The 8,073-nt window shown below is 43.5% G+C and overlaps 1 long non-coding RNA gene across 7 annotated transcripts in view; it reads right to left on the reverse strand.

The window, feature by feature from the left end:
• Positions 1-6,971, reverse strand: part of LOC110211700 (uncharacterized) — a 158,608-nt gene extending 151,637 nt beyond the window's left edge. For 3 of the 7 annotated variants that reach the window (XR_013484834.1, XR_013484838.1, XR_013484839.1), the window contains exon 1: positions 6,636-6,873. This is a non-coding gene — a long non-coding RNA (uncharacterized LOC110211700). Of the gene's footprint in view, positions 1-6,635 lie in introns of all 7 variants that reach the window. The other 4 variants (XR_013484835.1, XR_013484837.1, XR_013484836.1 and 1 more) reach the window with 4 other exon arrangements.
• Between the last annotated feature and the right edge of the window lie 1,102 nt (positions 6,972-8,073).

Raw genomic sequence — 8,073 nt, forward strand, 5'->3', positions numbered from 1 at the left:
AAGAATACACAGAAGTGCTCATACATATACAACTTGCTAGAAAGTTTCAGCCTTTTCCTCTGCAAATAAAAACTTCCATTAAGTAGAGGACCACTGGATCACCTACCTTTCAGTCACTGATCCTCCAAGTTGGTACAGCCCACTATGTATACCCCAGAATCAGTAGCATAGGGGCCTATAATGACTTCTTAGCTAGCTAGCATAGTTATCTTCTGATCCTATGTATCCTTACATTAAACCTAATGTTTACCGAATCCTAACAATTAACAACTGTTGATTGCCTCTCACTCCTATACCTCTAGAACACATACAGGCGGTATATAAAATGATTATGACATTATCTTGTACTATGGCTATGAGAGAAGGTCCTCTGCCTTAATGTTCACCAAAACAAGAGACAAGTTCAATTAACACTGAAGGACTTTCAAATTTGGAATATATATGATCTTATGCTCAGCAGAGGTGGCATTAGTCCCATTCGCTTCCTTTCTAGCACAATGTTAAGCACAATTCAATACACATTTACTGAACTGATAAATTACACTGAGTACAAAGTATACTCTGTTTTTCCCCTTTTTTAAAAAAAATAGCTTTTTATTCTGAACTTAAGAAATAAAACATGCATTTTCATTAAAAAGTGGAATAGAAAAACAGGATTGCCTGAAATTGCAAATCCAACTTGCTATTCCTTTCAAATATACAATAAACTTCAAGATGGCTACCATTAGATAAAAGTGTGTGTGTGTGTGTGTGTGTGTGTGTGTGTGTGTGTGTGTGTGAGAGAGAGAGAGAGAGAGAGAGCGCGCGCGAGAGAGAGAGAGAGAGAGAGAGAGAGCGCGAGAGCATGTGAGTTCTTTTTCTGGACGCAAACAGTATCTTCCTTCATAGGATCTTTGTGGTTAATTTGGGCATTTATAATAGAATAACTTGGTCACTTAAAGTTGTTCTTAAAACAATACTGCTGTTTAAATAACATTCTCTTGGTTCTGCTCACTTTGCTCTTTCATTACTCTTCATTATTTCACGGAGGTCTCTCCATGCTCTTCTAAAAGTCATTGAGGTCACCATTTCTTATAACAGAGTAATGTTCCATCATGAACAAATACCACAATTTGTTTCGCCGTTCCCCAACCGACAGGCATACATCCCAACAATTTCCAGTTCTTTGCCACCACAAAAAGAGCTGTTATAAATATTTTAGAACATATAGGTTCTCTTCCTTTTTCCCTAATCATCTTGGAAAACAGACCTAATAGTAGTGCTGGGTTAAAGGGTATAGGCAGTTTAATAATTCTGAACATACTTCGAAATCTCTCTTCAAAATGGTTGGATCAGGGGCAGCTACATGGCACAGTGGATAGGGTACTGGCCCTAGAGTCAGGAGGACCTGAGTTCAAATCCAGACTCAGACACATAATACTTACTAGCTGTGTGACTCTGGGCAAGTCACTTAACCCCAACTGCCTTGGAAAAAAAAAAGGAAAAAAGAAAAGAAAAACGGTTGGATCAGCTCACAGATCCACCAACAATGAATTAAGGTCCCATTTTTCTACATCCCCTCCGACATTTGTCTCTTTCCCCTTCTATCATTTTATCCAATCTTATAGGTGTAAAATGATATCTCAAAGTTGTTTTAATTTGCATTTCTCTAATCAATAATGATTTAGAGCATTTTTTCACATGACTATAAATTGGGGTTTTTTTCCTTATCAGAAAACTGCCTATTCATATCCTTTGACAAAGAATACTCTCAATGGTGACCAAATCAAAGGCCTAAGATGGAGAAAAGAAGGGGAAACTGACATGTAAAAGCATCATCCTACTTTGTAACATTTTTTTGGTTTTGTCTGTATCATGAAGAAAAGCTCAAAAACCAAATTAAGCGCTCAAAATATGGACATCCTTGATTTACATGAACTCCTACACTAAAATAATTGGAAGAAAACTTCAGATCTAATTCTCAAATTACATGGAAACAACAATCACCCTTAAAAAGATTATGGGCACCATTTCTTGCCTTGGAGGAGCAAGTAAATCTAGAAAATGGTGCCATCTGCAGGTAAAAACAACTAAAGGTGAAGAAAAAAAAAAAGCAGTTAGCACAAGGTGCTGTCCCAGTGGCTACCTGAAGGCTAGGTACAAGTATACTAACCGTGATTCATTCTGTTATGACTAGGTCTACTCCCAGACAATTTTTAATTTAATAATCTTACTATGGTAAGGTAGATTGGCATTGAGAACAGAGTTGGCCTCAGTCAGGGAAACCTAGTTCATGTCTCACCTCTGGCACTACTAGCACCTTCAAAACCCTGGGCAAGTTATATAATTACTTCCCCCTTGTCAAGACCTGGAAAGGTTACTTAATGCCTCCAGACAATTCTCTAAAGCAAACTGCACAACAATTGCAACTCTGCACTGGGAAGAGTTCCCAACACTGATGAAATCACAGGTCCTCACCACAACCAAAAATGTTACGATTGCTTTCTCAGAAAGGTTCATATTTTAGAGTTCTCTTTTCTCTATTCTCCACCCTTTGATGCATCATTGACTCAGTGGTTCCTATTCCATAAAAATAGAGGAGATTGCAAAACAGGGGGTAGGGAAGTGGGGGACATAGAGAGAACCATATAATGAACACAAAGTGAATGATCCTAATTAATCAACAAACATTTACTTATCAAGTATTTTCTATGTGCCAGACCCTGTACTGGGGATACAAACACAATAAATGGAACAGTCTACTATCAAGGAGCTTGCATTCTAAGGGAAGACAACAAAATAGATGAAGGTATGCAGAATAAATACAAAAGCAATAAATATTAGGCAGTTTGGGAAGGAGGCACTAGCAGCAGGCAGGATCAGGAAAGGCTTCATGAGGCTGCTGTTTGAGTTGAACCAAGAAGGACTACAGGGACTCCATGATTTAAAGGAAAGAAGGAAATATACTTCAGACACATGGACAACCAATACAAAAGCAAAGAGACCTGAGATGAAATGTTATAACTGAGGAACAGAGAGAGAAGGCCAGTTTGGCTGAATCACAGGTCAGGAGGTAATTAATATTAAATGGGCCTAGAAAGATAGGATGTGGCCAGATTGAGAAGAGCTTTAAAAACTAAACAGTGGAATGCATGTTTTATCCTATAAGTAACAGAGAATCACTGGGGCTTATCAGGGGAGTGACATGGTCAGATGTGCACTTAGGAAAATCACTTTGGCAGGCAACAATGTAGAGGATGGACAGGAACGGCCATTACAGTTATCTAGGCAAAAAGCAGGTGGCTGGCTGCATGAGCAGAAAGGACCTGGAAGTGAGAGATGTTATAGGAGTAGAAAAAGCAAGATTTGGAAGCTCATTAGATATGTGGTAAGGGAGAGCAAGACACTGAGATTTCAAGCTTCGGATTCTGGAAGAGTAGTAGTACCTTTCATAGAAATAGGGGAGTTTGGAGGAAGGATGGGTTTAGAAGCAAAGATTATGAGCTCTGTTTTAGATAAGTTTGGAATGCCTCTGATACATCCAATCTGAAATGTCCAAGAAGAAATTGGTACTGAGACTGAAGTTCAGTGGAGTTCCTGAGGCTGGAAACAAAAGATTTGTGAATCATCTGCTTAGAGATGATAATTAAATTCATTAAAGTTGAAGTATAGAGGGGGGAAAAAAAAAGAGCCCAAGACACAGCCTAGGGCAGGGGTGGGGAACTTTCAGATGTGAGGCCACAAGTGGCCTTCTAGGTCCTCTAGTTCGGCCTTCTGACTGAGTCCAACAAAACCTTTTATTAAGGGGATCTGTTCGGTGAAGTTTGGATTCAGTCAAAGGGCCCCACTTGAAAACCTAGAGGGTCATATATGGCCTCGGCAGGCTCCCCACCCCTGGCTTCGGGGAACACCAACACTTAGGGTGTCAGATATGAAACAGACAGGTAGGAGAACAAAGAAAGAGGAGTGACTGGAAAACCCAGAAAGGAGTGTCCCTTCCTCTCCAGAATCTAGTCTAGACTCTTCTGGACTTTACCATGCCCCAGACACCTCTACATCCAGAAGCTCACTCCAGCCCTGGAATTCACACAAGAGGATACTCCTCCACTCCCACCCCGAGGCCACTCCCCATGACTGGACAATTCCTCCCAGAACCTTCCTTTGAAGGAGGGTGCCCAGGTCCACTATGTCTTCAGTCTTTTCCAGGCTCTATTCCTGACTCTCTGGACTTTCTCTACCCCAGGTCCAGGTACCTTCAATTCCTTCCCTCCTGCCCCGCCCTTTTCAGCTTCCTCTTATGTGTGGTCTTTTCCCCATTAGAATATAAGTTTCTTGGGAGCAGAGACTGTCTTTTTGCTTGGATTTGTATTCCCAACACTTAGTATAGTGCCTGGCTCATAGTAAGGGCTTAATAAATGCTTGCTGACACAGTATTCAGCAGGAGGATGGTCAGCAGTGCCAAATGCAGCAGATTGTTGAGGAGGACCTAAATGGTTAAATGTGTGTTTAGGCATTAGGGAAGAAACCAGTGGAGTGGGAGAGACTGAAAATTGGCCAGAGGTGAGAAGAGGGAGAATAATGGAGGCTAGCTATAGGCTGAAGCAGATGAGGGGATGGGACTTTTTAAAAGTATATATAGAAAGAGAGAGACTCAGCTTTTACTTCAACTACCTCCTCTCAGTTATACAATCAGCAAATAAACACTTATTAAACAACTGTTATGTGCCAGGCATTGGGGATGCAAAGACAAAAATGAAACAGTTCTTGCCTTTAAGGAACTTAACCTTCTCACAGACGAGACAACATGTACATATACAAAACACATACAAGAGTAACCTTAGGAGAGAAGATATTAGTATCTAGCAGGAGTGGGGAACCTGCAGCCTCAAGGCCACATGTGGCCCTCTAGGTCCTCAAGTGCAGCCCTTTGACTGAATCCAAACTTCACAGAACAAGATTTGTTAAGGGCAGCACTTGAGGACCTAGAGGACCACATGTGGCCTCTAGCCCGAAGATTCCCCTCCCCTGAGGGGGAGACCAGGTACAGAAAATGGCAGTTGAGTGGAACACTGAAGAAAACCAGGGCTGCCACAAGGGGGGAGGTGAAGGGGAAAACCATACAAGACAAGGGGGTCAGGCAGCTAAAATCAGGTTGACAGGCATGTATGAAAGAAACGCAACATGCCATGCACTCAAATACTTCATTACTGAACTGCAAGGTTTTTTACAATTAAATTAATTTTAAATGCTATACACACCAAAGCTTTAAGAGTACATCTTAGGAGTTAGGAGGACCTGAGTTCAAAACCGGCCTGGGACACTTAACAGTTGCTAGCTGTGTGATCCTGGGCTAATCACTTAACCCCAATTGCCTCATCAAAACAAAAAAAAGTACATCTTAGTTGCAGAAGTATTTTTTAAGATCCATGGTAAAGAACCTAATGATCTTGGCAAAGAGTTATTATAAATGAAGAAACCCAACAACGGCAATTCCAGGGAATCAACAGAAGGAAGATTGTGTGTGTGAGAGACAGAGGTCTTTAATATCAATAGGTTGTCTAGAAACACGTTTGGTTGAAAAAGCACAGTACATTCTTCCCACATCCATCACCTCCCAGTGTCCACATATGGCTGGAATATCGTCAGCGAGCAGTTAGTTCTAAACAATGAAGAAATTCCTTTTTTTTTCCAAAGGGGGTGAGGGGGTCCTTTAACAGAAAACTACGTCAAGCTCCCTTTCCCTTTTTTCTTTTATATTCTGGTGCAGTAAAGATCTAAGAAATCCACTCCTATATTGGAATCATAGAAATGTACTATCCCAAGGTGGTAAGGTAGTATCACACCAAATGATACCCGAACAAAGGTTATTACAAGTTTCATTATCCGCACCCGTTCTCGAGGAATTAAAAGGGGGAGAAAAACTGGGTATGGAAAACCCTGATTCTAGCCTCAGTTCCTTCATCCTTTTACTATCAAAAGGCAGAAAGTGTTAGAAGCACACGTTGTTAGTGATGGCAGACGCCGGAAAAGGAATGTCAAAAAATCAGGAATGAAAAAGTCCATTCCATTGACAGCAAAAAAAAACAAAAAACAAAAAAAACCACAGAATTCTCTTCTGTGTATTTTAGGTTCGGTAAACCCAGGAATGGGGTGGGGTGGAGAACAAACTGTCATTTTAAAATTTAGCACAATCAGGTTACCAAATGAAAACGGCACTTCCCCCCCCCCCACTTATGGTCACAGATACTAAAGCAAATCCGTTTCTCTCCAAGGGTTAGTGCACCCGCCAGGGCAGAGGGAGAGGGGCCGCAGGACTAGGTCAAGGCTGCAGCCTGCGGCAGCCAAGCGCGGAGGCCGGACCAGGCGCTCCGCACACAACGTTGGCCTAATTAAATCGCACACATTCGTAACCCTACCTGAGCTCCGGGCCCTCAGGCACACACCCCAGGGGGAGGGGGTTCCCCCCGCACAGCCTCTTTTGTCCAGGGCCCTTCATATCCCAATTCCTTGCCCTCTCCTCCAGAAGCTCCCTCCCCCAAAGACCGGTCTCCCCTCAACTCCCTCCCCCAGCCTCCCCGCCCCAGAAACTCTCCTCCCTCTCCCTTTCCAAGACCCCTCCCCGTCCTCGACCTCCCACCTCGGATGAAAGTACTTACTTGGCTACCTCACGAAGCTCGGCCAGCTGCGGGCATTCAAGTCCGGCTTCCAGCGGTCGGGGAAAAGCAGAAAGCCTCCCCCTTTCATTTTCCATCTGACCCCCAGACCAAGCAGTAGATCCCTCAGCAGTTGGGAAAGTGAAAGCGAAAGCGAGGGGAGGCGGAGCCTGGAACTAGAGCTCGCCCCTCCCCCAGCTCCGGGCCAACCCCTGGTGCGCAGGCGCCATGGGGGGCGGGGGGGGGGCGCTAAGCTTGGAACGCTCGCCAGGTGCTGGCGTAGTAATGGGGGCGGGGGACGCTCAGAGCTGTCCCAGGTGAGTAGTGTAGTATCCTCGTGCCCTGTGCTGGACATACTGCGCAGACTCCAGAAATTACTAGGAGGAGAATGAGCAGTCTCCGGAGGGCGGGGAAGAGAAAGAGGTCTGTCTCTGGGATGCAGTGCACTTTGCTAGGTCTCCTGGGGTTGTGAGCTGGGTCCAGGGCGGTCGTCTGCGCCCTTCTTGGCCCAGTGTAGAGTTTGAGGGCAGCCCTCTGGACAAGTCACTTAACCCTATTTGCCTCAACTTCCCCATCTGTCAAATGAGCAGAAGGAAATGGCAAACAATTCCAATATCTTTGCCAAGAAAACCTCAAATGGGTCAAGAAGAGCAGGACAGGACTGAAAGCAAAGAACAGGTCAGATCACCTCTGTAGGCCTCAGTTTCCCCCTCTGTAAAATGAGGATAGTAATAGCACCTACCTCCTAGAGTGGTTGTGAGGCTCAGATGAGATGATATTTGTAAAGTGCTTAGCCCAGTACCTGGCATATAATAGCTGTTTAATAAATGCTAGCTATTATTAGCTATCACCCAGAAAAGAGACATGTCTGGGGCTTAAGTCCCGGGCAATCTGGTTCCTCCAGGTCTCCTTGCTGAGCTGGCTGGCTCTAACATCCTACCAGTAATTCTGGCTACAAGGCTATGATGGTTCTAATTCCTGGGTCTAGTGGGGATTACTACCAGCACCTGAAACAGAAGGACAAACAACATAGAGCAAAGACCCCAGACCCATTTCTTGGAGCCAAAGTAAAACTTAAAGGAAAGAGCAAGTCCAGAAAAGAGATTGTCCCAGTATGGCCAGTTTTAAAGACACAGCCTGGGGTAGGGGACATGAGGGTTCCTCCATGCTAGGTGATCTGAGCGTGACCTTTTATACATATAAGAATTGATGCAGGGTAATGTAAGCAGAACCAGACATAAAAACTCATATCAATAAAGTAACAAATTATGACTTTACAGAACTTGATGGAGAATCATGTTTCCACCACTTAGCCCAGAGGTAGTAGAGAATAGGTTCATAATGAAACTTACACTTTCATAAATGGCCATTTTTGCTGGACTGTACTTTTCTGTTATAAAAGAGTATTCTACTGAGGAGAGAGAATCATTGGAAAGTTACA

The sequence above is a fragment of the Phascolarctos cinereus genome, unplaced genomic scaffold (genome assembly GCF_003287225.1).
Source record: "Phascolarctos cinereus isolate Bilbo 61053 unplaced genomic scaffold, phaCin_HiC Scaffold_2;HRSCAF=192, whole genome shotgun sequence".
NCBI lineage: Eukaryota > Metazoa > Chordata > Mammalia > Diprotodontia > Phascolarctidae > Phascolarctos > Phascolarctos cinereus.